This window comes from Emydura macquarii, unplaced genomic scaffold (genome assembly GCF_026122565.2).
Source record: "Emydura macquarii macquarii isolate MOO-44397 ecotype Brisbane River unplaced genomic scaffold, CSIRO-AGI_Emac_v2 contig_2988, whole genome shotgun sequence".
Lineage (NCBI taxonomy): Eukaryota > Metazoa > Chordata > Testudines > Chelidae > Emydura > Emydura macquarii.
Window position 1 is genome coordinate 4,496,265 of NW_027133125.1, and position 24,369 is coordinate 4,520,633.

The 24,369-nt window shown below is 61.1% G+C and overlaps 1 protein-coding gene across 3 annotated transcripts in view; it reads right to left on the reverse strand.

Annotated features, from left to right (window-relative positions):
• Positions 1-24,369, reverse strand: part of TNS1 (tensin 1) — a 236,554-nt gene that overhangs the window by 184,902 nt on the left and 27,283 nt on the right. The gene's annotated exons all lie outside the window — the stretch shown is intronic.

Here is a 24,369-nt window from a genome sequence, read left to right on the forward strand (position 1 = left end):
CCCGGCTCGAGACGCAGACAGCCCGGCTGTGACGGCGTCGGCGACCAACCTGCTCCCCAAAGGGCTGGCCAGCGTGGGTGTGTCGCGGTGCGTGGCGCGGTGCAGAGCCGTGTGCATTCCCAAGAGCAGCCGGCGGGGAAGCCAGCAGAGCCGAGGGAATGACGTGGCAGTTACTAAACTCTTGGCTGCGCTCAGGATTCTCCCCGGGCACCTGGCTGCCCACTGGCTCATGGCCCAGCTCTCAGCTGACACTTTGCACTTTTTCACCCAGAGGAGAGCTAGGAGGAGCAGCATCCTGCAGCCGCAGCTGGGGAAACTGAGGCACCGGGCGCTCAGTGAGCGTCGCAGGGCGTCAGCAATAAAACCCAGGCTCGCAGCCCCACTCTTCACACGAGTCCAGGACCGTATGCCGCCCCCACATGGCTTGGGTAATGGGGCAGCCCACGGGGTCACGTGAGGGGTGGCAAACCTCTGCAGAGGGCTGTGGTACTGCCCCACGGCTTGGAGGCTCACAGAAGCAGGGGACTGCCGGGGGCTCCCCGGGGGTAGGAGAGGCGGCCACAGGGCAGGTGTTGCAGAGTTCTCCTCCCGGCCGGGTGACACATCCCCAAACCATCCCTGCAGCAAAGCCCAGACCGTGTGGGAGGAACCATCGCGTCGCCCCAGACAGTGAGACATCAGCCTGCATCCTGTTCCCAGCCAGTGCAGACCTCTGCTGCTGCCTCCCCCCCCCCCGCAGGATTTGGGGGGGCCAAACACCGCTGCAGGGGGGCTGGCAGGGGCAGGGAAGAACCCCCAGGGGGATCTGAGAAGGGCTTGAGCCTGCACTGCTTCCACCCCGTGGGGCCACCGCCACCCGAGACGCACTGGGCATGAGGGGGGCAGCTGGCGCCGCTCTACGGTGCAGGGACACGGTCCGGCTACTCTCCGGGACCGAGCTGACCCCGGACGGAGCTCAGACAGATGCTGAATATTGTTGCAGGGCCGAAAATAAACAGGAGCCCCCCCCCCCCACACACACACACCTCCTGAGTAAACATGACCTACCGTGCACGGAGGGTGCGACTGCCCCGCTGCCGCCCAGGGCCGTGCGGCACCAGCTGGACCCGCTCAGCAGCGCAAGGACGCACATTCCTGCATTCCTCCCCACACACAGCCCCTGGCCAGCTGCCGGCCCGTGTTGTGGAGACCAACGGGGTTGCTACCTTCTCAGCCACGACAGAGGAACCTGCTGCAACGTTTGCCGGGGACGTGGGGGGTCTCCAACGGACCCTGCGGTCGCCCCGGATGTCGGGGTGGGGGCTCTGTCCTAGGCCGGAGTGTCACAGGTCACCCTGCGGGATGGTGGCCTAACCGCCGGCTTTCTGCACGCGTGGGCCTGCCCCGGAGCCTGGGCCAGCTTCCCCCTCTGCCAGGCTGCGTGGTGCGGTGCCGGCATCTGGACGCGGCCAGCCAGGTCAGAGCCCGGCGTGGGGCGAGGACGGGGGCTTGTCTCTGTTTTCCTCTCCACCCCACAGGATCTCGGGGCCCTGCCCGGTGTCGGCCGTGCCCGTGGAACGCCACCCCGGGAACCCACTCGCGCTGCTCCACTCAGCCCCCCGCGGGAGGACGGGCTGAGGACAAGGGCCCGGGACCAGAGGGCGGGCACCTGCAGAGAGCAGCGGCAGGAAGCCAGCGAGCAACCCAGCCAGGCGGACTCCTCCCATAGCAGCTCCAAGACCGGGCCGCACATCCCTTCCCCGAGCGACCCACTGCCCTGGGGGCTGGCGAGCGACCAGCCCCCCCCATGCCGGAACGTGGGCATCTTGGCTGATTGGAGCTGGGTGCCGACACACCCGCCTCCCCGGCCAGGCCTAAGCCGGGAGTCCTGGGCACAGCCCCACGCCCCCTCTCCTTGGAAGATTCAGTCTCCAAGAAGCCGGGAGACGTACGGTAGGGGAGGCTGACGCTTCGCCGGTGTCTGAGCTTGGTTCTGAAAGACTCTTGGTGGGTAGAACGTTGGCCTGGCACCCTGGAGACTGGGAGTCGGTCCCCTGCTCCGCCACAGCCACCTTGCATGACCTTGGGTAGGTCACTTAGCCTCGGTGCCTCAGTTTCCCCCTCATTAAAGTAGGGATAACAGCCCTGCCCCGCCAGCAATCCCTAGAGAAACCTGCCGTTTCCCACGGCTCTCATGGTTGCAGACGCCCAAACGGGTCCCGGTCCCCAAAGAGGAGAACGGCTCGCCCACCCCGCCACGCTCCTCCCGCAAGCCTGCCACGGGGCACTCGGGGGACAGGTTCCCCGCCCTCCTGGCTGCACAAAGAGCAACTTATTTGGGGTTCTGCAAACAGCTGAGAAAGAGAGAGCGAGAGAGAACTGGCCCGGGGGCCGAGCAGCGACCGGTGCCTTTCACGCCCCGCCCTGCAGGCGTGCGGTAGGGCCCTGCTCAGGCTGGGGGGGAAGGCCCAGTCCAGGGCCCCCCACCCCATACCTGCTCCTGGTTCTCCGGAGCGCCTGGAGCGATTGTTTGTCTCAGAACACAGTGTTCAGGCTCTGCCTCTTGGCTCCCCGGCGCCGCTGGCCGCCCTCCAGCAGCCGGTTTAATAATGTACAAATGGCCATTAACTTAGATTGCAGGGGGGGGACAACAATATTTTGCAAAAACAAGCAGCTTCTGGAGGGGGCCCAGCGAGGAGCAGCGTCCTCTGCACAGCTCCGAGGAGGCAGGACAAGGCGGGGGCCTGGAGACTGAACACATGCACATGCACCCACGCCCCCACCCAGGACCCCCAGCACCCGGTAGCTGCCTGCTCTGGGGCACCCTCCCCCCGCCTGTCCCACCTGGGGCTTCGCTGGGTCTCCCCTCCCCGGCCCGGCTACGAAGGCCGGGGCAGGGACGCCCAGGCTGGTACCAGCAAGGAGATGGCACGGCCGAGACCAGCGAGGGTTTCGCCGAGGGAGGCCGGGTGCGGGAGGGGGGCGCCCGAGCTGCCCCCTCGACAGTTTGGGAGGGAAAAGTGCCGCCCCCTGAATGGGAGGAATTTCAGGCCAGCGAGAAACAGACTGAGCTGCTGGACTTGGGCCAGGGGGAAGCAGATTGGCGCTCGCCCCTCCCCGGGCACGGAACCGGTGCCAGCGAGGAAATGGGCTGAGACGCAGCAGCCGTTTCCCATGGGGGCGTGAGCCAGGGCGCCTAGGGGAGGAAGGGGGCGACTGCTGGCTCTGCCGCTCGCTCGCAGCGTGACCTGGGGCCAGGCCCTTCTCCGTGCCTCGGTTTCTCAGGCCGTAAAAGGGTGTGGTCGCTTCTGAGCTCTCCGGCCCTTGCACCAGGCTGCCATGGGTGGGGTGGCGGACGCCCCGCACCGGTGCAAGCACAGCATCGCGTCGCCCTCTTGTGGCCGGTCCGCAGGAGGATAACAGCCTCCTACTGCTGCTGTCTAAGGGAGCTACCCTATTAGCTCCAGCTGAGCTCTGTGGGGCACCGCCCAGCCCCGGGAGTTAGGGTCTGGGGATCAAACCCGCACTGGGGGCTGAGTTTTACCCAGCCAAAGGGCCGCCCAGAGAGCCCTGCCCACGCCTCAGCACGATGCTGCGGGGAACATTTGCTGCTCTCTGCTCTTGGCCGGCCCAGGATTGGAGCAGGGACCCCCCAGCCGGGGCTGTGAATCCCACCCTCGCCAGTGATCGGGTGATACTGATCCGCGGGCTACATACCCAGGGCTCCAGCCTCAGCACTGCAGCCGCCATCTCCACCTGATCTCCCGGGAGCCGCTCTCCGCCGGCGCCAGGCCCAGCAGTCACGGAGAGCCGCTGGAGAGGCCGCGAACTGGGGGGACGGGGGAAAACGCTGCTCCCCACCCTAGCAGCCGCAGCAACGACCTCCAGGAACCCAAGACCCCGCTTTGATGCGAAGGCTGCCGGTACTACGAGCAGAGCGAGGCCCGCGGGGGACACGGGCAGCGTCTGCCCAGCACATGCCAGCCCGCTGTGAGCTAGGGAGTGAGCCAACCAGGGGGGTCGGCAGCGCCTCTGGAGGGTCTCACCAGCCAGGTGGGTAACGGGCATGCAAGGGGGGAGGGGGGCGTCTCTCAGGCACAGCTGGCGACGGCGGAGCAAACCCTGGCCCCGGGCGGAGAGAGCAGAAGGGATTTGCAAAATCCACCCGGCTGTCGTCCTCCCTCGGCCATTCCCCACGGACCACATGGCCCCTCCCCGGCCCCGGCCTTGGCTGCTCCTGTGGAAAAAGCGTTCCCGTTCCTCAAGGAGGCAGGAAGCGGCCGCGACCTTTGCACGGGAGCCTTAGCCCGCTCAGGGGCCGGCAGCTCCCCCGCCACCATGAGAAACGCAGACTGAAGGGTGCTGGGGGCCGCTCGGGTGGGACGAGGGGGAAGAACCAGCGGGAAACAAAGGAAGATTGAAGGTGAATACAGGAAAGAAGCTGGGGCCGTCTCCCTAGGGCAGGGGTGGGACCGCGTAAGATCTGAGCACCTCACCCGCCTGTGCATTTATCCCCCTCGAGCCCCACTGCGCAAATGAGAAACTGAGGCACGGAGACCCTCTGGACCACGAAGGGCTGCAGACAAGCCTTTCTGGGGATGGTCCATCTACTGACTTCCTGCACTCCAACGCCGGCACAGTCAGCCAAGGGCCCCAAAGCAACGCCAGCCTTTCTCCTTGAGCGTAGCCTCTGGTGCCCACCCTGCCGTGGCGCCTTGATACCTGGGCTGAGGTTCACAGGCAGGGAGGAGAGGCACGGGGCGTGCACGCACACGCCTCCCTGGTTCAGTCCCAGCCCCGAAGGGATCAACCATCGCCCTTCGGAGGGCAGAGAGAAAGGGCTGGAAAGACTCAAGGCACAGCAGAGCAGCCGCCTTTCCCCTGGAGCTTTCTGTCTGGAGGCAGAACCGGCCATTCCCGCGCTGGCCTCCAACCCAGGCCATATTTATTCCTCTTCCGCCGCCCCCGGCAGCAGCTAAGTGCAGAGAAGCCATCGGCTGCTCGACGAGCCTGGTCAATAAATATCCTGGGCAGGTCGCGAACGTTCCTGGCCAGGCACGTGAAGTTGGCTCACCAGCGAAGCTAACACCTCCGGCCAGAGTCGAATGGCAGGGATTCCCCAGAAGGCTGGTCCCAATCGGCACCCAGATGGCCGCCCGCTAACCCGACCGCAGCAGCACGGCTGGGCGAGAAGCCGGGCGCTGGGATGACCCGCCTGGTGCTCCCCGGTTCCAAGTGGTCAGCCTGGCCGTGAAAGCGTTGGGGCGTGGCTGGCATGGCGGCCGGCCGTTCCTTGCCGGCTGACTCCAGGCTGGCGTTTCGGCAGACCCTGTGCGGTGACGCAAGGCAGCATAGTCTGTGCATGCAGCGGCCTCAATCAACTCTTCTCCCTTTCTATTCACTGCAGCCTGAGCCCCAGGGTCTCCGATCTACCAGGACCTGCACCACGGCAGCCAGACGCAGATGGGAGAGGCTAAATCTCAGCTGTTTCAGTGTAAACCGTGGCCCCATCTCAACACCACGGTGATGGCCACTGTGTCAGAAACCAGAATTACGAGCCAGGGACCGAACCCCCGAGGATAAATCGTCCGTACAGTACGAGCAGTGGCGGCTGGGAGTTCCCCCCTCCTGCTGCTCCACGGGGAAAACTAGGGCGTGCAAAATTCGGTGGCAAACATGCAAACCCAGCCAGAGCAATCAGACTTCGCATTGCCACAGCCCACTTCCACCGGGGCTCCCGGAGCGCGGCGAGCATGAACAGAAGCAGCTGAGCCACGGCCTCCTTGAGAGATGGGGATCTATTAGCCCTGTACTTCAGATGGGGAAACCGAGGCTCAAAGAGGGGAACTAACTTGCCCCAGACAGGAAGGCAGTGGCAGAGTCAGGAATAGACCCAGGCGTCCTGTGCTCTCCACAGTAACGACAAAACTGGGCATTTCACACTGGACTCTCCACTGCCCCCCCACACAAAAATAATGGGTGGCGAACTGGCTCGTAAGAAACGAGTCAGCCACCTCCTGCGACCCCTTTGGTTGGGTCCATGGAGATATTATTCCCTCTGCTGCAGCTGATGTAAACATTGATCTGGGCTAGTTACCACAAGGCGCAAAACTGACATGTCCAATAAAAATCGTTAGAAGAAATAAATCGAAGGCACGAAGCCCATCGTGGTCACTGAAGACCCCGTGGCTAAAGTCCAACATCCGCCCTCCACAACTTCCCCCTCCCATAGCAACTGGAGGCAGTTTTATAGCAGCCTTGCTTGCCCTTTTATAAAGGGCTGTCACCTTCCTCCCCAGAGCCAGCTGCACCAAATCAGGTGGAACACAGGAACGCTATAGGAACGGACGAGGGGGGAGATGAATTCTGTCCTCGCGCCATTTGTGCGGCAGGCCCGAGAGCCAGCAGACTTGGAGGGGTTCTGCCCGGCGAGTGCACAGGTGTGTGCGCAGCGGGATGCTCCATGCCAGCGGGCGGAAGAGATGAGGGGGTGGGGCTGGGCTGCGAGTCTGTGGCTATAAAAATCCAGCGACGTCCCGCCGTGCTGCCGAGGACCCGCTTGGCAGACTGAGGTAGCAGATCCTTCCCCGGGACCAACCTGAACAGGAAACCCCTGTCCTCGGCTCCTGTACTGGGACAACGCCCAGAAACCACAATCTGACCCCCCTACCTCCCCCCATATGACCCCCACCCTGTGATCCAGCCCCGTGAAAAGTGCTATATAAAAAAATCAATCCAGAACCATCATCCACTCCATGGATTCGCAGCCGGCTGACAGTATCCGTAACAACCCAGGGGCCTTCCTGTTCCAGAGGCTGTACAGATACGGGGAGGGGGGGGAACCTCTCCAAAATCTTCCACTAAACATGTAAGCACAGTCCCAGGAGGGGCTGGGTCACTTCCCATGCTCCTTCCATCCTGGAATTTGGGAAGCAACCGGGCTCCAGTGGCAGATGGATCCAGCCCGGGTGGGGAGATCTCAGGGGACCACCCCCCGCTTTGATTTCACTCCCTCTCTCGCTCGTAAGAACTGCGGGAGCTGCACGTCACACGCACCCCATGGCGGGGAGGACAAACGGCTCGGATCCACTCCAGCCGAGAGATTAAAACAGCACATGAAAGGGTGATCGCTCCACCCTGCCCCGAAACGGAGCCACAGCCGGAAATGCACGGTACTAGGGGTTGACGAGCCCCGGAGAGACGGGGGTCCACTCACGTGTCAGGGGTCGCAGTCTGCTACTGGTCAATGGGAGTAGGGTGCCGGCGAGACGCCCCTGAGGCCAGGTGGTCCTGGTTGGCGGGGAACCGGCCTCGCCAACTGAATTTCCAAGAGGTTTGGGAAAGCAGGATGGAATTAGCCGGGCCGAGATGAGCCGGAGACTCCGATCCTCAAGGGCGGGCCAGGCACAGCGTGTTCAGCATCTTGCTGGGTACGGATACAGCACAGCCAGAGGCGCGCCCAGCCCCGGGAACCCCCTCGGAGCTTTGGCCGTCTAAGGATGCTGCCCGCGCCAGTGGCTAAATACACCGCATCCCAAGTGCAGCTCTTCCCGCAGCCCGGGCCCGGGGCTCCGCTCTCTTGCTCCGTACTATTAAAGACACATGACGTGTCCGTCCCCCCACCACCCCCCGAGATTCTTTGTGCACACTGCTAACCCCTGCCTGGCGTCCAGATAAACATCTACGGCCGTCATATGGCCCCCGTCGCCAGCCGGGCACCTCGCGCTCTTCGCTGTACATTAGAGCAGGGCTAATCTCGTTACCCAGGCAAGGGACGGAGCGACCAAGAGGGGAAACATCTCGCCCAGGAAGCCTGTGACAGAGGATGGAATCAGATCACCCAAGTGCTTGGCTATGGTCCTCACGACTGGGCCCCCCTCCCCGCAAAGCACTGCTGGCCGATCCGACAGCTAGCAGGCAGATCTATCACCGGGGACACACACACACACACACACACACAGCGGGGAGCGAGGACCCTTGGCACGGATGACACCTATGAAAGCCGGGCAGGAGATTACAGAAGATGCAGATGTGTCTCGGACGGCTAACGGGCCAGCTAGGCTTATGGGTGTGCGGAGGGGAGGGAATCCCAAAACAGCCTCGTGCTTTCTAGGTACTGGACTGCACAAAGGCCTCCTGCGGACAGCAAGGGCAAATCCCGCCCAGCATCCAGCCTGCCGCCCATGCTGTCCTCTGCCCTAGGCCCTGGCTTTGCCTGCCCCTTTCTTTTCAGGGAGCGCATACCCCAGCTGTGTCCAAACTGCTTGCACTTTCCTTTTCACCCAGTGAGCGCATTCCTCCCTGCAATCAGGCTGCTAAGAAACAGATGGGCCCCTTGGGCCATCCAACGGCAGCTACTGTGCCCGGGAAAGCAACCAGGAGGCCGCTTTGTGAGGAGAATACGCCATATCCTGGATTCCCATCTATGCACGCTCCAGCACCACTCAGGTTGCGTCTACTCATAGACCCAGACTCTAAGGTCAGAAGGGACCAGTGTGATCAACTAGTCTGACCTCCTGCACTACACAGGCCACAGAACCTCACCCACCCACTCCTGTGATAGACCCTGACCTGGGACTGGGTTACCGAAGTCCTCAAATCCTGGTTTACAGACTTCAAGGTGCAGAGAATCCACCAGCAAGTGACCCGTGTCCCGTGCTGCAGAGGAAGACAAAAAAAACCCAGAGCCTTTGCCCATCTCCCCTGGGGGAAAATTCCTTCCCAACCCCACATACAGCAATCAGCTAAACCCTGAGCATGTGGGCAAGACTCACAGCCAGACCTGCAAGAAAGAATTCTCTGTAGTAACTCAGAACCCCCCATCTAACGTCCCAGCACAGGCCATTGGCATGTCTAGCACCAGCAGTCACAGATCAGTCAATGCCAAACCAGGCTGTCTTGAAGCCAGCTCGGTGTTTTGCCCCCACTGCTCCCCTTGGGAGGCTGTTCCAGAACTTCACTCCTCGGATGGTTAGAAACCTGCCTCTAATTTCAAGTCTAAACCTCCTGCTGGCCAGTTTATACCCATTAGTTCTTGTGTCCACACTGGCGCTGAACTTAAATGATTCCTCTCTCTCCCTGGTATTTCTCCCTCTGATGTATTTATCGAGAGCAATCAGATCTCCCCCCAGCCTTCTCTTGGCTGGGCTAAACAAGCCAAGCTCTTTGCATCTCCTCTCATAAGGCCGGTTTTCCATTCCACAGATCATCCTAGCAGCCCTTCTCTGCTCCTGTTCCAGTTTGAATTCATCTTTCTTAAACATGGGGGACCAGAACTGCACACAGTATTCCAGATGAGGTCTCACCAGTGCTTTGTGTAACAGTGCTAACACCTCCCTGTCTCTGCTGGAAATACCTCATCTGATGCATCCAAGGACGCATTAGCTTTTTTCACGGCCACATCACATTGGCGGCTCATAGTCATCCTGTGATCAACCGATACACCCAGGTCCTTCTCCTCTGTCGCTTCCAACTCATGTGTCCCCAGCTTACTACAGAAATTCTTGTTATTAGTCTCTAAATGCATGACCTTGCACTTTCTGCTATTAAATTTCATCCTATTTCTGTTACTCCAGTTTACAAGGTCATCCAGGTCTCCCTGTGTGATATCCCGATCCTGCTCTGTATTAGCAATACCTCCCAGCTTTGAGTCATCCACAAACTTCATTAGCACACTCCCACTTTTTGTGCCGAGGTCAGTAATAAAAAGGTTAAGAAAATTGGTCCCAAGACCGATCCCTGAGGAACTCCACTAGTCACCTCCCTCCAGCCTGACAGTTCACCTTTCAGTGTGACCCGTCGTAGTCTCCCCTTTAACCAGTTCTTTATCCACCTTTCAATTTTCATATCAATCCCCAGCTTTTCCAATGTCACTAATAATTCCCCAGGGGGAGCCGTATCAAACGCCTGACTGAAATCCAGGTAAATTAGATCCACTGCATCTCCGTGTGTAAAAATCTATTATCTTCTCCAAAAAGGAGATCAGGTTGGTCTGGCATGATCCACCTTTTGTAAAGCCAGGTTGTATTTATCCCAATTACCGTTAACCTCGATGCCCTTAACTACTTTCTCTTTCAACATTTCTCCAAGAACTTGCATACCACTGAGGTCAAACTAACAGGCCTGTAGTTACCCGGATCACCTTTTTTGCCTTTCTTTAAAATGGAAACTATGTTAGCAGTTCTCCAGTCATCCGGTGCAGCCCCTGAGTTTACAGATTCATTAAAAATCCTTGCTAATGGACTTGCAATTTCATGTGCCAATTCCTTTAATATTCTTGGATGGAGATTATCTGGTCCCCCCAATTTAGTCCCATTGAACTGTTCGTGTTTGGCTTCTACCTCGAATGTGGTAATTTCTACCTCCATATCCTCATTCCCATCAGCCCCCTGCCACTATCCCCAAGATCATCATTAGCCCCATTAAAAACGGAGGCAAAGTATTTGTTCAGATATTCGGCCACGCCTAGATTATCCTTAACCTCCTCCCCATCCTCAGTGCTCAGCGGTCCCACTTCTTCTTGCTTGGTTTTCTTCCTGTTTACCTGGCTACAGAGCCTTTGACTATTGGTTTTAATTCCCTTTGCAAGGTCCAACTCTGCTTGGCTTTTGGCCTCTCTCACTTTGTCTCTGCGTGTTCTGACCTCCAAGAGGTCGCTCTCCTTGCTTATCCCTCCCAACTCTTGCCTGTGAATTTTTCCCCTTCCTTGGGATACAGAGGACAGATCCAAACGCCCTCTCCCCGCCATCGCACAAGCTATTTCACTACTCTGCACCCCTCTCCAACGGCGCTTTGAACCCAGGGAGCTGGGAAAAGGCCATGAACCCAGATGGGGCTGGGAGGTAAAGCTTGGATCCAGACACCCCTATCAACCCCCTCCCAGAGTTCAGGGGTGGCCAGCCCCATCTCGGGCTTGGACCAGGGCGCTCCCAGGCCTGGCGTGGGATTCTCCAGACATTTGGGAGACTCCGACAGGCACCTGAAAACATGCATGCGCCAAAGGCTGAGTCAGATGTTTTCAGAGAACTGGCTCTTGGCAGAGAGAGACTTCCTCTATTTACTGTTTCTGCCCACGCCACAAACCGCAGGCCCCTCCTCCCCCAGCAGAGCCTTTTCTGCAGTCGTTTCTAGAGCCACGTGCTGCTTGGCACAAACAGACGGCCCCGATCCATCTACGACACGGGGCGGCCTCCCTCGTCTGGAGTCTTTGAGCCAAGATTTGGCGTCTCCCGAAGAGGTCCGCCCTAGCTCGACCACCAGATATGGGCTGGATGCGGGACTCCCTGGGGGAGGTTCTCCGGCCTGCAGGTTAGACCATCAGAAAGGCCCCTTTCTTAGCCGCTCGCTCCCTGGGTGACCCTGGGCAAGGCTGCGTGCCTCGGTTTCCCTAGCTGTGAAATGGATACCTACCTCCCAGGAGGATTCAATACAGCAAACAAAGGCAGCTATGGACACGGACGTGCATCTCCCCTGGACGCTGAGGCGGGCAGAGGGGCCCACAGCTCCTCGTGACTTCAGCCTGATGGGATCCGCCGGCAGGTTGAGGTCCTCCTGCCCGACAGGAGGGTTTTGCTCCCCGCTACGTTCTGCCGGGAGCGGCGGGGAGCCTCGCCCCTGCAGGTTCCAAAGCCCCGTTGCTCTGCCTCCAGGTTTGGGATCAAAGGGGCGTCAGCCGCTCCCGGGACGGCGGAGACAGAGAGAGGGGCTGAGGTCTTGGGCTGGGAATGAAAGAGCTGCCAGTGGGAGGGCTCAAGGGGTGAGGGGGGGGAACAGCTTTGGATAAAGGGGAGCCCTCTCCCCGCACCACCCCAGCCAGCAGGGAGCTGTGATTTGCAAGCACGTAAAAATTCCCAGCTGGGCGCTGACCCCTGGCCTGGCAGCCGAGGGCTGGCCGCCCGCCGGCCGTGGGGACGGCCTTACATGGGCATCTGCAGCAGCTTAATGCTTCCCAGACAAGGCCCCGGGCGGCGGGCCCGAGTTAGCCTCCCGCACGCGCCCCGCTTCCCTCCACCCCCTGAGCCGTGGGGCCAGGAGCCCCCCAGCCGGCGGGGAGGGGAGAGCGGGGGCCGGCAGCACCCCCCCCCCACGTAATAAATCCCACAGCAGCCCCCTCTCTCGCGCACACACACACAAACACGAGCAGGGACGACAGGCCGGGTCCTCTGAGGGCGTGGGAACGGCCCCTGACCTGGGAGCTGAGGAAAAACTGCCCCTGGAGGTGCTGGGGGGGGGGCGGCGGGGGGGGAGGTGCCATGTTCTCTCTGCAGGACAGACACTGGGGGCACCAGGGCACAACCACAGCCACAAGGGTACAGCTCCCCCCCCCCAGTCACACTCCCCTCCCCCATCCTTACCCCCCCACCCCTCCAGTCACACTCGCCTCCCCTCCCCCATCCTTGCCCCCAGGGCACTCGCCCCCCCAATCACAGTCCCCCCACTTCCTTCCCCTCCTCTCCTCTTGCCCCCCCATCACACTCCCCCCCACTCCCCTCCCCCTTTACCCCCCAGCTCTCCTCTAACTGCCCCGGCCTCTTACTCCAAACCGCCCCCCACCCACCATCTCCTCTCCCCCGCCAGGACACGGGCTCCCCACGCGACACCCTCCGTGTCCCTGGGGGGGGACCCTTTCCCTGGAGGGGCCCCACCGGCGCTGGCCCCGGCAGCTGATGGGCAGGACGGGCGGGTTGCCCCCAGCCCCATCCCGCCCGAGGCTGGACTCCGGCCACTCACGGCCGCTGCGGCCACTCGGCAATTTGCCTCCAGGCCCGGCGGGTCGCTCACAGACACAGGGGGGCGCGCCGGAAGGCAGACGAGGGGGCCCGTGGCCTCTGGAGGAAGGGCCTGCAATCGGACTCGGGGGCTGCCGATTGAACCCCAGTCCTTGCCACCGCTTCTCCACGCGGCCTTGGTCACGGCCCTTGATCTCCATTTCCTCCTCCGTAGGACAGGGATAAGGGACATTTCCTTTCCCTCACCCCTCCGCCCGCCTTGTCTCTTTAGGGCCAGGACTGTCCCACTACGCATTCGGACGCTGCCTCGCGCGAGGGGCCCAGAATCTAAGCGGCAGCCCCTGGGAACCATCCCGATGCAAGGCCCGGTCCCTCCCGGCCCGCGAGCGTGCTTTGCAAACGGCCACACGCGAGTGACCCGGATGTGCCAAGCCGGGAGGGAGGAGGATTTCTGCCGGGGACAGCTGCCTGCAAAACCGCGGCGGGGACTTTAGAAAGAAGCCAGGGATCATCTCTTCCCCTGAGCAGCCCAGGGCAGAACAAGAGGTCACGGGAGCTTGGCTGCTCTGGGGAGGGTGGGGGAGGTTCACTTAAATATTTAGGAAAAAACCATGAAGGTGCTAAGAATAGCCCGGGCGAAGGGCCAGGCTGCCAGGGGAGGGAGGGCACGGGGCGGCCGACACGCTGGCGAGGGCCCGGGGCAGAGCAAACACCAGGCGATCAGGGACGGTTCAAGAGCCATTCAAACCCACCCTGGTCTCACAGCTTTCGAGCCGGACCAGGACAGCAAGACGCAGAGCGGAGGAGGTGGTCCAGGACGCATTTTTGGGGGGCAGGGACTGTCATGGCCCTGGGCCCATACAGTGCCTAGCGCCGCGCCCCCGGCCCCTAGCTGCGACCCAGCTGCTAACGGGACCGGATCGGCCAAGTTCTACAGTCCCCGTGACCCTGCAGGCGGCTGTCGCTGAGTCCACAGCTCTGATCAGCAAGTCCCCTCACCTCCCTGCCCAGCTTTGCTCCACCACAGCTCCCCCTCCCCCATTTTTAACAAAGTCGCCTACCTCCCCGCCCATCCCACGCACGCACGCAGCCTCTCGCTACCCTAGTGTTTCAGTGGGATCCACCCCCTCGCTACCGAGGAAGTGTTGTGCACCATCCGGCAGCGGCAGTGCTCTGCCCCAGAGGTGGCTGCATTCCCATAGCAAAGAAGGGGCTATCTGCACAGCTGTTGCCTCTCCTGCAGCCTTTACCACCGTGTCCATGCAAAATTCAAGGCTGCAATGTTATATCTCCTGAGACAGGCCTAGAAGACCCTCAGCCGTAAGAGCGCTCTGTCCCCCCTTGCAATTCAGACTCAGTAAACCGGATGAAAACGAGACCCGATCCGAGACTCCAAACTCCCTCTTGCCCGGCGCTTTGCAGCCGCGCTGACCCAAGCCACTTTGGACAGAACAGGAACTGACCAGAAACCCCCAAACCCGCTTGAGTTCTGAATCATGCTCGGATGCAAAATAATTGGGATGGAGAAGAACAGCTCGTTTTCCAGTTCCTGGCCAGGAGCAGATATGAAAACGCCAACCTCTCCAAGTAAACGGAGCCCGAGGAATTGGGATGGGTCAGAAAACAGCAACTTTTCTGCCTGTTCCTCTGAATGTACAAGTTTTGGAAGTTCCCTGGACACGACCGACAACAGGCAGGCTGTATGCTGCCCTCCACCCCCCTCTGCCCCACTGCCAGTGATGCAACAGGCAGATCGTTTAGTCCTTGGAGTCGCACCCGGAAGAACGCCAAGAGGCGTCGCAGGGCGCTTGGGAAATGGAATTCTTCCCGCCGCCTCCTGGCAGAGTGACTCCAGAGCCCCACTTCTGCCAACTTTCTCTGCCAGGAAGTTGCTGTTCTCTTTTTCAGGGAGAGAGGCTCCCGGCTGACAGCACCATTGCCTGCAGAAGCGCACTGGAAACCTCTCCAGGTCAGAGCAACTGCTGGATCGTTCCATGGCCGGTCGCAGTCTCGTAACAGATCTCGGCCGGCATAATCTCCGTTCTCTGCTCTCCAGAGAAGAGTTCCTCTAGCGTGCGCCTCATCACAGTATAGATGGTGCCACAGTTACAGCAGGTGGTGCTGAACCATGCAAAGAGGTTTCCACACAGCTTGAACTCCAGTTTGGTCTCCCTATGTTTACCAGGGATCATGCCCGGCCTGGAATTCTGTACAGCACATAGACCCGCACTGTCTTTCCTCCGCAAGGGAGGACTTCCAGTACGCGAGGTGGAGCATTCCCTGTCCGGGTCCAGAGCAGGCAGACCGCACCGGGGGGACGGCGAAGGGGATTCTTCGCTGAGGCTGTTGGACACAGCTGGCCTCTGGGGTTCTCTCTGGCTCTCCAGTCTGCCAGTCTGCACTGCCCGGCATCACCCCGAGGGGCGCCCCTGAATCCTGCTCCCGGGAGGATGGCGGCGCGCGCCATACAGCGTACCAGGCTCCGCTCATCCAGCTCGCTCCCAGCGCTCCCAGTCGAGGCAGCGTTCCTCACGGGGAATGTGAGACACGCCGTGGGGCGGGGAGGGGGGGCGGAGTGAAGGGATTTTAAAGGGCGGTGTCAAGCACCCAGAGGTACCCGTGGGGACCCCCCTTGGGCAGAGGCCCCACCACAAGGTTTAGCGCGTCCTGGGCGTGGCCAAGTCAGAACTGCCGGCTGAGGGAAGGTGGCTCGCTCTCGGGGGACTCCACTGTCCCCTCCCAGCGGGAGACCCTACAATAACAAAACAAGTAGGCACGGCCCTCAAGAGCCGCCCTGCCATCACCAGCCAGCGTGTGCAGCGCAGCCGAGTGAACGTTCCCCAGCGCTCTTCCACACACAACCCGCCGGGCTCCCCGCCCCCCGTCCTCACGAGCAACCCTACCAAAACAAACCAGGAGGGGGAGGGGCTGGATCTCAGCTTCACACTGTCACAGGTTCGCCCCATGCAACAGGGAGCACGACGACCATCGGGGAGGGTGCGGGGTGGGGGACAACACATGGGACAAAGACAAGCTGCTATATGGGGGAAACAGCCACCCAGCTGGGTGCCTAGACATCCACCAGCCATTCTCACAAGGGTGGGGGCCAGGATACCCGGGAGCTGGAGAGCTCCGGGGAACGAGGAGACTTGTGTCCCCCAGGCCCTGATTCTGATCCCGCTCCCGCAGGTGCAAGGCAGGAGAGAGATTCACATCCCATCCCACCCCACCGCTGGCACCAAGACGGCCGCTCGTTCCCCAGCAGAGGTACTGAGGGTAAGTGGGCTCCGGAGGCCGCCCGCCCCTCCCCACCCCTCGAAGGGGTCCCCTCCAGCTCAGGGCAGCGTGGGAAGAGGAGCCAGTATCTAACGAACGCCGCCGGGACGCTGGAAAAGGACCTGGATTCCTTCCCCGCCGAGGCGGCTTCCTTCCCCAGGGAGCGAAACCACGCCAGCGTCTCTGCAAGCGGCAGGCCTGGTGCCCCAAGACCTGGGCCTGGTGTTTTACGACCAGCCTGGGGAAGGTTCACCGTAACGTTGCCCAGATGTCAGCAATTTGAGCAATCACGGGCTGAATGCATTTGGAGCTGGTTCAAGGAAACAGCTCTCTGGGGGGGGATGCTGGGGAGGGGGGCGCGGGCAGCTCCATCACCAGGAATGCAGGGAGGGAGAGATGCCTGAAGCCTGAGGTAAGCCTTATTAATAGCACAGGATGATTGTAAGCAGTGAACCAGTCCCTCCCCCCACCCTGCGGGGTTCAATGTCTATCCAGCGTCAATTCCGCCCTGCGCAGTGCTCCCCTCTGATCTCCGGGGGGCGCCACTCCCCGCCAGATCTGCACAAGCCTTCGCCCAGCAGGCCTCACTTCCCCCCCCCACGCGCCGCCTGGCCTCGGCTAGCTACGGCCCCGCCAGCCCCCACGGTTTTCTCGCGAGCCCTCGTCACCTGTGTGGCTTTGTTTAAAGGTCTCGGGGCCGAGGATTACCGGGAAAATCACAGCTTTCGTTTCAAACCCAACCACGTTTCGTGGCCCGCGAGGTTTTGAGAGGGGGGGAAAGTCAAGGACGCGACCGACAAGGACGACACCGGAAACCAAAGACCATCCCAAAAGCCATAGGTTTCTTTTGTAAAGCTCATGGTTTCTAAGCCAGTCTCGTGGCTGTGGCGGTCTCGGGGCTGGCGTTTCAAGGTGGGGCGACAGATCGAGTTACCCGGCTCGATCAAATCCACACCGTCGACCGCCCTCCACGGCAACCGGATTAAGCTGCTGGCGTCAAACGCACAGCTCCCCGCCCAGGCCCTGCCTGCAACGCTCGGCCATCGCTCGCGCGATCTGGGCCACGGCGCCTCCTGCGTGCAAAAAGGAGACAGGAAAAAACTGCGCCCTGGTCCTCTGGTCTCAGCAGTCTCCCAAGAGAGGCAAATCCTGAAGTCGCTCGCCAGGCGTGGGTTTAACACCCAGCTGGAGCGCATGGAGACTACAAGTCCCAGCATGCAATGCTCCACCGAGCTGAGCAGCCCATTGCATGCTGGGACCTGTAGTCTCTGCCCCTCGTACCACTGGGCACGACCATCGCCTTGCTACAACCCATTCGCCAGGCAGCGAGAGGCTGGGGACGGCAGCACACGCAGACCCAAGCATAATTTTTTCAGGCCCAGGACAAACTTGAAACACAGGCCCCCTCCCACACACACCCCACAGTCCCTCCTCCCGCACGTGCAATCTCAGGAGCCAGGAAAACAGTCTGAATTCTGAAATTACGGTTACACGTTCTACGTTTCTGAAACATGCCCCTCACCTTTCCCCCTTTGCTATTTTTGTTTCTATAAATATCCTCAGGTATGATCTACAATTGAGCCTCAATTTTTTCCTCCTGGTAATGGGGGTTGCAGCCTGGGCCGGACCCCGCAGGATCTCCAGGCCCCAGTAAAGTGTACCCTTCCCCCCGCCCCATGTGGGGCCCTGAGCGCACGCCCCCAGAAGCTGAAGTGCTGACCGGCAGACAGCACAGAGGCGTCAGCACGGTTACAAAGCCCAGCTTTCCGCTGCAGCGTGGATGCTCAAACACGGTCTGGAAACGCGAGTCCACCGGTCCCTGAGACCCGGATTTAGGGTGCAGCGTCCTGAGCGACGGCCCCCGAGGTCATGGCAGCCTGTGGCAGAGCAGGGCTCGAACCTAGATCTCCCAAATTCCCCAGCCCGCCCCCAGTGGCTGGGCCTGTTCTCTGCCTGCCTGCGGCAAAGGTCTCTAACGAACACCTCGCCTAACGCAGGGGGGAACTGTTTGCTTTCCATGGGGCTGATTTCCCTGCCCTGCTCCTCGAGCAGCAGGTAACGTTGCACCCCTTCTTCTGGCTTGTGGTGACTGGAAAGGCTCATTTCTGTACCGTTTGCTGGCTGGGAAAGCGCACCCCGGTGCTGGCTTTCCCGCAGGGACTATAATATTCTGTGCAGGATAAGCCACCTCCAGAACCCTGCCCCATCCTGCCTCCTGTGCTGTGGGTTTATAGGCTCAGCTCTTTACGAGAAAGGGCCAGCCAAACCCCTTCTGATTCAGAGCAAACAACAGGTTTTTACAGACCCGGGTCAGCTGACGGGCATGGAGCTAGCTGCTTTTTAAAGGCACCTTGCTGCGGTTTGAAGGAAAGGACGACCTCGCAAGGGGACAGACACCGGGTCAGGATGCAGCTGGTCCCGGCTCAAGCCCTAGCTTTAGCACCGACCCCCCCGGGTGACCTCAGTTCCCCACCTGTACAATGAGGACAATCATCCTTCCTTCCTCTCTCTGTGTAAACTGTAAGCTCTTCAGGGCCGGGATTGGCTCTTTCTCTGTGGCTGTACAGCACCTTGCACGATGCGGCCCGTAGCTGATACTAGACTAAGAATTACGTAGCCAGCAGGTCTCAACGCTCGGCTTAGATCGGTTGGCACAGTTAACCTTTGGGATGGCTTCCTGCCCATCAAAAGCAAATGTTCCCCCCTCCCACCCTCCCTACAAAAGATGACATGCACCTGAAAATGGCACAAACCACCCGGTGGGCCAGTCCGGCCTTTAAAGAGTTAATTGCCACACCGAGCAGTGGGCGGAGCTTATTCCTGGGTTTTTTTTTGTTTTTTTTTTTTATGGGCCCTGTTTCATTTTTTTGGTGGTTGTTTAATTATTTCTTGGCTGCCCAAGTGAGGGATTTAAAAAAAACAAAACAAGCTACTCCAGGGACGCGGCGCCTGCCATCCGAGCGGCCCACAGCGCTTTGCAAACCCCCACTGTTGTTACTGCCCAGCACCCGTCCGTTATTGTAGGGTCTCCAAGGCAGTGGACGCCCGCTATTAATATTTCCTCCTCTCCTCTTTCTAGAGGATGTAAAATCTTGAAGACATTTGTATTGAGGGAGGAGAAAAGAACCTCACACCCAAAGGCAGTTTTTTTTTTTTTTTTTTGCTCTGATCAGTGCTAACCGTCTGTGCAAGCCAGAGCGTTTTCACCAGGGCTCTGTGGTGGACGGAGAGAACCGTCTCCTCGCCTGGGTTTGGAGACGGGACAGCCCGAAGGCTCGGCCTGGGTTTGAAGCCAGAGCCACAAAGAGACCCGAAATGAAGGGCTGGCCGGGCCAGGAACACTCAGACTGTGATTTACTCGGATTGAGCTGCTCCAGGCCAAACCAGAGGGCTGGTATCTTTCCCTCCACCCCCCTTCCTCCTCGTACATTGATGCGCTCCCTGTGCACGAGGGCTACCGTCACCGGAGATGCAGGGACGCTGCCCCCCGCTTCGGAGAGCCTGAACTTGGCAGAGTGCAATGAAGGGGGACCCTGGCCCCTCCCCATCGGCTGCTGACCGGAGCTGGGTGGCATAAGCATGGAGGCACCTTCCCCGTGTGAGCAAGGGGCAGCCGGGCCGCTTTTGCAGCCTCTCTGGTGCCCGCGGTTAGGAATACGTGCAGCACCTGGCGCAGCAGGGCCCTGAGTCCACCTGGGGTCCCAGGTGCTGCTGCAGTTGCAAAGAACAATGAGCAAAGCCTGAAGCCGAGGTCAGGCCGCACACAGGCTGCGTCTGCAGCCGTCTCTGGGGTGCTCAGTCCTGGGAGCAGCCTAGTGTAGACAGGGCCCTGGCGTCCTCGCCACGTGTGGTCCGAGCTGGCTCAGAGGTCAAATCACCGGCGCTCCATCTACACTATTCAGCCCAACGCTGCGCCCGTCGCTGGCGTTCACCGACGGGAGACGCCCCAAAAGCTGCCAGTGGCCAAGGGGGCACAGGTGGCTCAATAACGCCCGGACAAGGCAGGATTGCAGGTTCTCCAGGGCCCTCGGAGAGACAGAGGATCGCGTCCCCCACCCCAAAGCCCCGCCCCAGACATGCACCCGTAAAAATATGCACAGGTTCAGGCAGGGCGCACGCTCCCAGATGCGTCCCCGGCCGCCAGCCAGGCGGTGAGGGCCAGCTGCTCAGCTGGCGTAAACTGGCTCGCAGCTCCCCAGACCGCAGAGCCGGGGCGCCGAGCCAGCCAGCGCGCACCCCCAGGCAGCCAATGCAGCAGCGTGTGCAGAGAGGCACGCGTGCGGCCGGGCAGAGCCGTGCGCGGGTGCAGGGAGGACGCTGGTGGAGTCTTGGGCCTGTGTGTCTCGAGCTGGTTTTCACCACCCAGCTTTTCATGTTGCGACACGACGCCTGGGTCGCTGGCTGGCTGGCTGGCTGCTGGGGAGATTGACATAAAAAGCCCTCGGCCGCGCAACCCGTCTCCCAGCCAAATCAGCCGCCACTCCTGCCAGCTGCACCCAGCTAGAACGGCCGCGGCTCCCCGCCACCCGCCTCCGCCAGGACCTTCCCAGGCCGGCTTCGCTCCCCCGAGATCAAGGCCGAGTTAGGGTAGGCATGAGAAAGGGGCCTGGACCCCGGAGCCAGACGCTGCCCACTCCAGGCGGGGATGCTGGAGAAGAGCCTGCAGCAGATCTCGATCCAGATCACAGCTTCGTAGCTGGACCCGTCACCCTTGTCTGCCTGTCTCTCCGGGGGCATCGGAGCAGCCCCAATCTACCCAGGCCTCTTTTGGGACTCTCTCCCGTCATTGCACGAGTGTAGACAGCACCGGTGTATCCACATCTGGCTCTGCTCTGAGCCGGTCAGATGCCACGGTGGCATGCACGCCAGGACCCGCTCTATTGCCGGGCTGCCCTAGGGCAGAGCAGGGTTTGGCCCATCACCGCACGGAGGGGAGCGGGGGATGCTGATTTTGGCTTCCGGCTCGGGGCTGGGTATAGCCTGTATTCTGTGGATTATGGGAGCACCTGGGAGCCCGATCTCAGGGACGGCCACATCGTGCCAGGTGCTGTACATCTGCAGAGCAAGAGATGGCCCTTGCCCTGCAGCACTCACAGTCTAAACAGGCCAGACAAAGGGAAGATTGTCTCAGTTGTGCAGCGGGGAAACTGAGGCAGAGGGCAATTAAAGCAGCGTGCCCTAGGTCAGATGTATCAGGGCTGGGAAAAGAACCCGGGTCCCTGGAACCCAGTGTGTGCGGCAGATGATCCTGCATCGTCTATGGCACGGTCCTTGCACCTTCCTCTGAACCCTCCGGGGCCAGCCACCCTCAGAGAGGAGATTCCGGTTAGATGGACCTGGGGCTCAAACCCACGGCCAGTCGCTGCTCTCGACCACAGCTTCCTCCGTGCCCCAGAAGAGACGGAGAGATTTCACATTCCTGACATCGCGCGGGCACGGGGGCCGGAGAGGGCCAACACAGGGCGCTGTGGGATGGCAGGGCTCGTCTCCAACAGCCCCACCAGCCTCTGCCGCGCTTAAGGTTCCATTGAACCCCCCAAAAAATTGTTTCTAGCCTTTACGGTCGTGAAGAAAACCTCCCGCACGTGAACCAGTCCGGCGCTGCCACCCGGCGTCCGCGAAGAAACACGACCATGCGGGGTGTTGATTCTGGAACCTAATGAAGGCCACATTCCCTAGTCAGCCGACACTCACTGAAGCACCACCTCTGAAGTTGGGGGCGGGGTTTACAGTTGTGGGCGGAGCTTCAGTCAAATACCAGCAACCACTTGATGCTACCTACACCCCGCAGAGGGAGAAGAAAGTCCCCTGTGTTATTCCTCGTCTCCCAGCCCCAAGAGCCTCTAACTGCTGTTGGATTCCCACACGGAATCACAATGGCTCACAATGGGAAGGATCTTTCCACAGCAGGGAAAGGCCCAGGAAGAAAAGAGAAAGAAAACATCTCCCTCCCTCCTTCCGACGCCGCCTGCCACCAAGGAGTCTCTGAGACGCCCCACGGTCAAGCACAGTCTGCGTAGGAAACAGCCAACAGCCGTGCCGGCAGGGCAGCTGAAGATGGGGCTCCCGGGCAGACAAGAGTTGGTGGCAGCTGGCTGGCTAAGCCCAGGTGCAGGGACAGTTCAATGTGGGAATCAGAGCCGGGGGCGTCTCAGATGGGAACCACGTAGGAGCGGAGAGGCCGTTGCAGGTCAGGCTTTTCTGCCCACTCGGGAGAAAGACGGCGGAACTCACCGCCACAGGAAGGTGCTGCGGCCGAGAACTTTGCAGGTCTCGAAAAGGGACGGGACATTTCTCTGGCTAAGGAGAATATCCAGAGTTATCTCCGTGAATGGCAAGACAACTGGGCGGGATATTAAACGTCCTGCTACGGGGCTGGAGCTGATCCCTAGCAGAGCCTAGCAGAGGAGATGATCTCCCAGCTGCGGCTGTGGGGTTCTCACACCTTCCTTTGACCCAGCTGGCACGGGCCACGGGCCGAGACAGGATACGGGGCAAACAGACCTGGGGTCCGATCCAGTCTGCCAGTGCCTGTGCTCCTAAGAACAGAAGGGTGTGGGGACAAGGGGCTAGGGTGGGTTGTGAGGACTTTGGAGAATGGCTGGGAAGGGCAGCGGAGCCTCCCCGGGGTGGGGTGGGCGGGTTGTTGCTTCCAGGGCCCGCTGAAGGGAAAATGCATTGTGGGAGACCCTCACCGAGGAGTGACCCGCAGAAGCAAGGCGGGCGAGTCTCAGCGGAGAGCCCGGATAGCGAGGGGGGACAGGCAGCCCTGCCTGTGGGACGGCTGCCGTGTTGGCAGCTGCCCCGGGCATTGAACCGGTGCCCAGGGCCCAAGCATAATTTTTTCAGGCCCAGTACAAACATGTAACACGGGCCCCCACACACACACATACCCATGGGGGTTGCAACCTGAGCCGGGCTCCCCCCAGGGCCTCCGGGCCCCAGTAAAGTGCACCCTTTCCCCGCCCCCCACCCGCCACGTGGGGGTCCTGCCGGCGCCCCATGGAACTAGCAGGCCGAGTGTCTCCAGCACAGGAGCTCATGGGCCGGGCGCCGGAGCCGTACCGGAGACAGACCGTGTGGGGAGCAGCCCAGAGGGGGACGGGGGGGACACACCAACCAGTGGGGGACCCCAGCTCCGTTCTGTACCGGCTCCGTTTGGTTCCAGAGCAATCACCCGGCACGGGACCCCGGAGAGGGGCACGGCTCCGGGCTTTCACACCTCCCCAGGGCGGCTCCTGGCAGCTGGAGAAGAGACCCGGGCAGAACGTGGCCTCAGACATCACTAGCTCACTGACTCCCAGGTGCTCCGGCCCTTCTCCACGGCCAGGTCCTGGGCAGGATTTGGGGACAGCTGCCACCCTGGGACCTACGCCAACAGGCATCACCTGACACCTGATACCTCCCCTTCTCCCCCGTCCCGGCACCCGCCTTCCCCACACATCCGCCAAGGGTGCTCGCAGAGGGGGGCCGAGAGCCCGTCTCAGACCCAGCTCTTCCGCGCAAGTCCCCACGCGCGAGGATGGAGGCAGCTGGGCTCCGGGACCGTCTCCATCGACGCCCGTCCTGGGGGCCGGGAAATCAGGCCGTATCCAGGGGCCTGCGCGCCGTGATTGGGAACAGACGCTGGGCCATGTGGCCCAGCATTTCGGAGAAAGAACTGGGGAGGAGGAGGAGAAGCGGGCGGGCAGACGAGGCAGGGGAGGGGTGTTGGGGGCACTAGTCTCTTCCAGCCCGTCACCCCAAGTTTACATGCCGTGTCCGCTGCCCGTCCGCAGCATAAGCAGCACGCTGGGTTAGGGGGGCACGGATCGACGGGCATGTAGGACGCAAGAAGCCGCCCCACGCACCTTGCCCATGTGCACAGCGACCCTGGGAAAGCCAGCGCCAGAGCGCAGCCAGCGCGGGGCAGCCACAAACCCGGACCCGCTTAGCAAGCTCACAGCCGCCCCAGCTCCCGGCGTTTCCAAGCCCGAGCGACCCCACAACCAGCAGCTGACGCCCGGAGCAGCACCCGCCACCCGCTACGACGGATGGGCAGCTCGGGCACGAGAACCCCCCCACGCCAGCCGCCGGGAAGGAGGCGCGGATGCCCACGCAGCCCGGGGCGCAAAGGAGAACCAGTTTGAAACGGGCGGGTTTTCACCGCCCAGGGTGAAATCCTGGCCCCGCGGAAATCAACCACCCAAAATCCCGTGGCGCTTGGCGGGGCCAGGACTTCGCCCCTGGTTGTTTTAGGGGCCGGGGAGAAGGGAAGATCATTCACCTCGGAAAGCCCTGAAGCAGCAGCCCCCCTCTGCACACGGCTGGCCGTGCATCCGGCTTGCCTAGCGCTCCTGCAGAAAGGGAAAACCTTTCCCGGCGGTACAAAGGAAAAGCCAGCCGG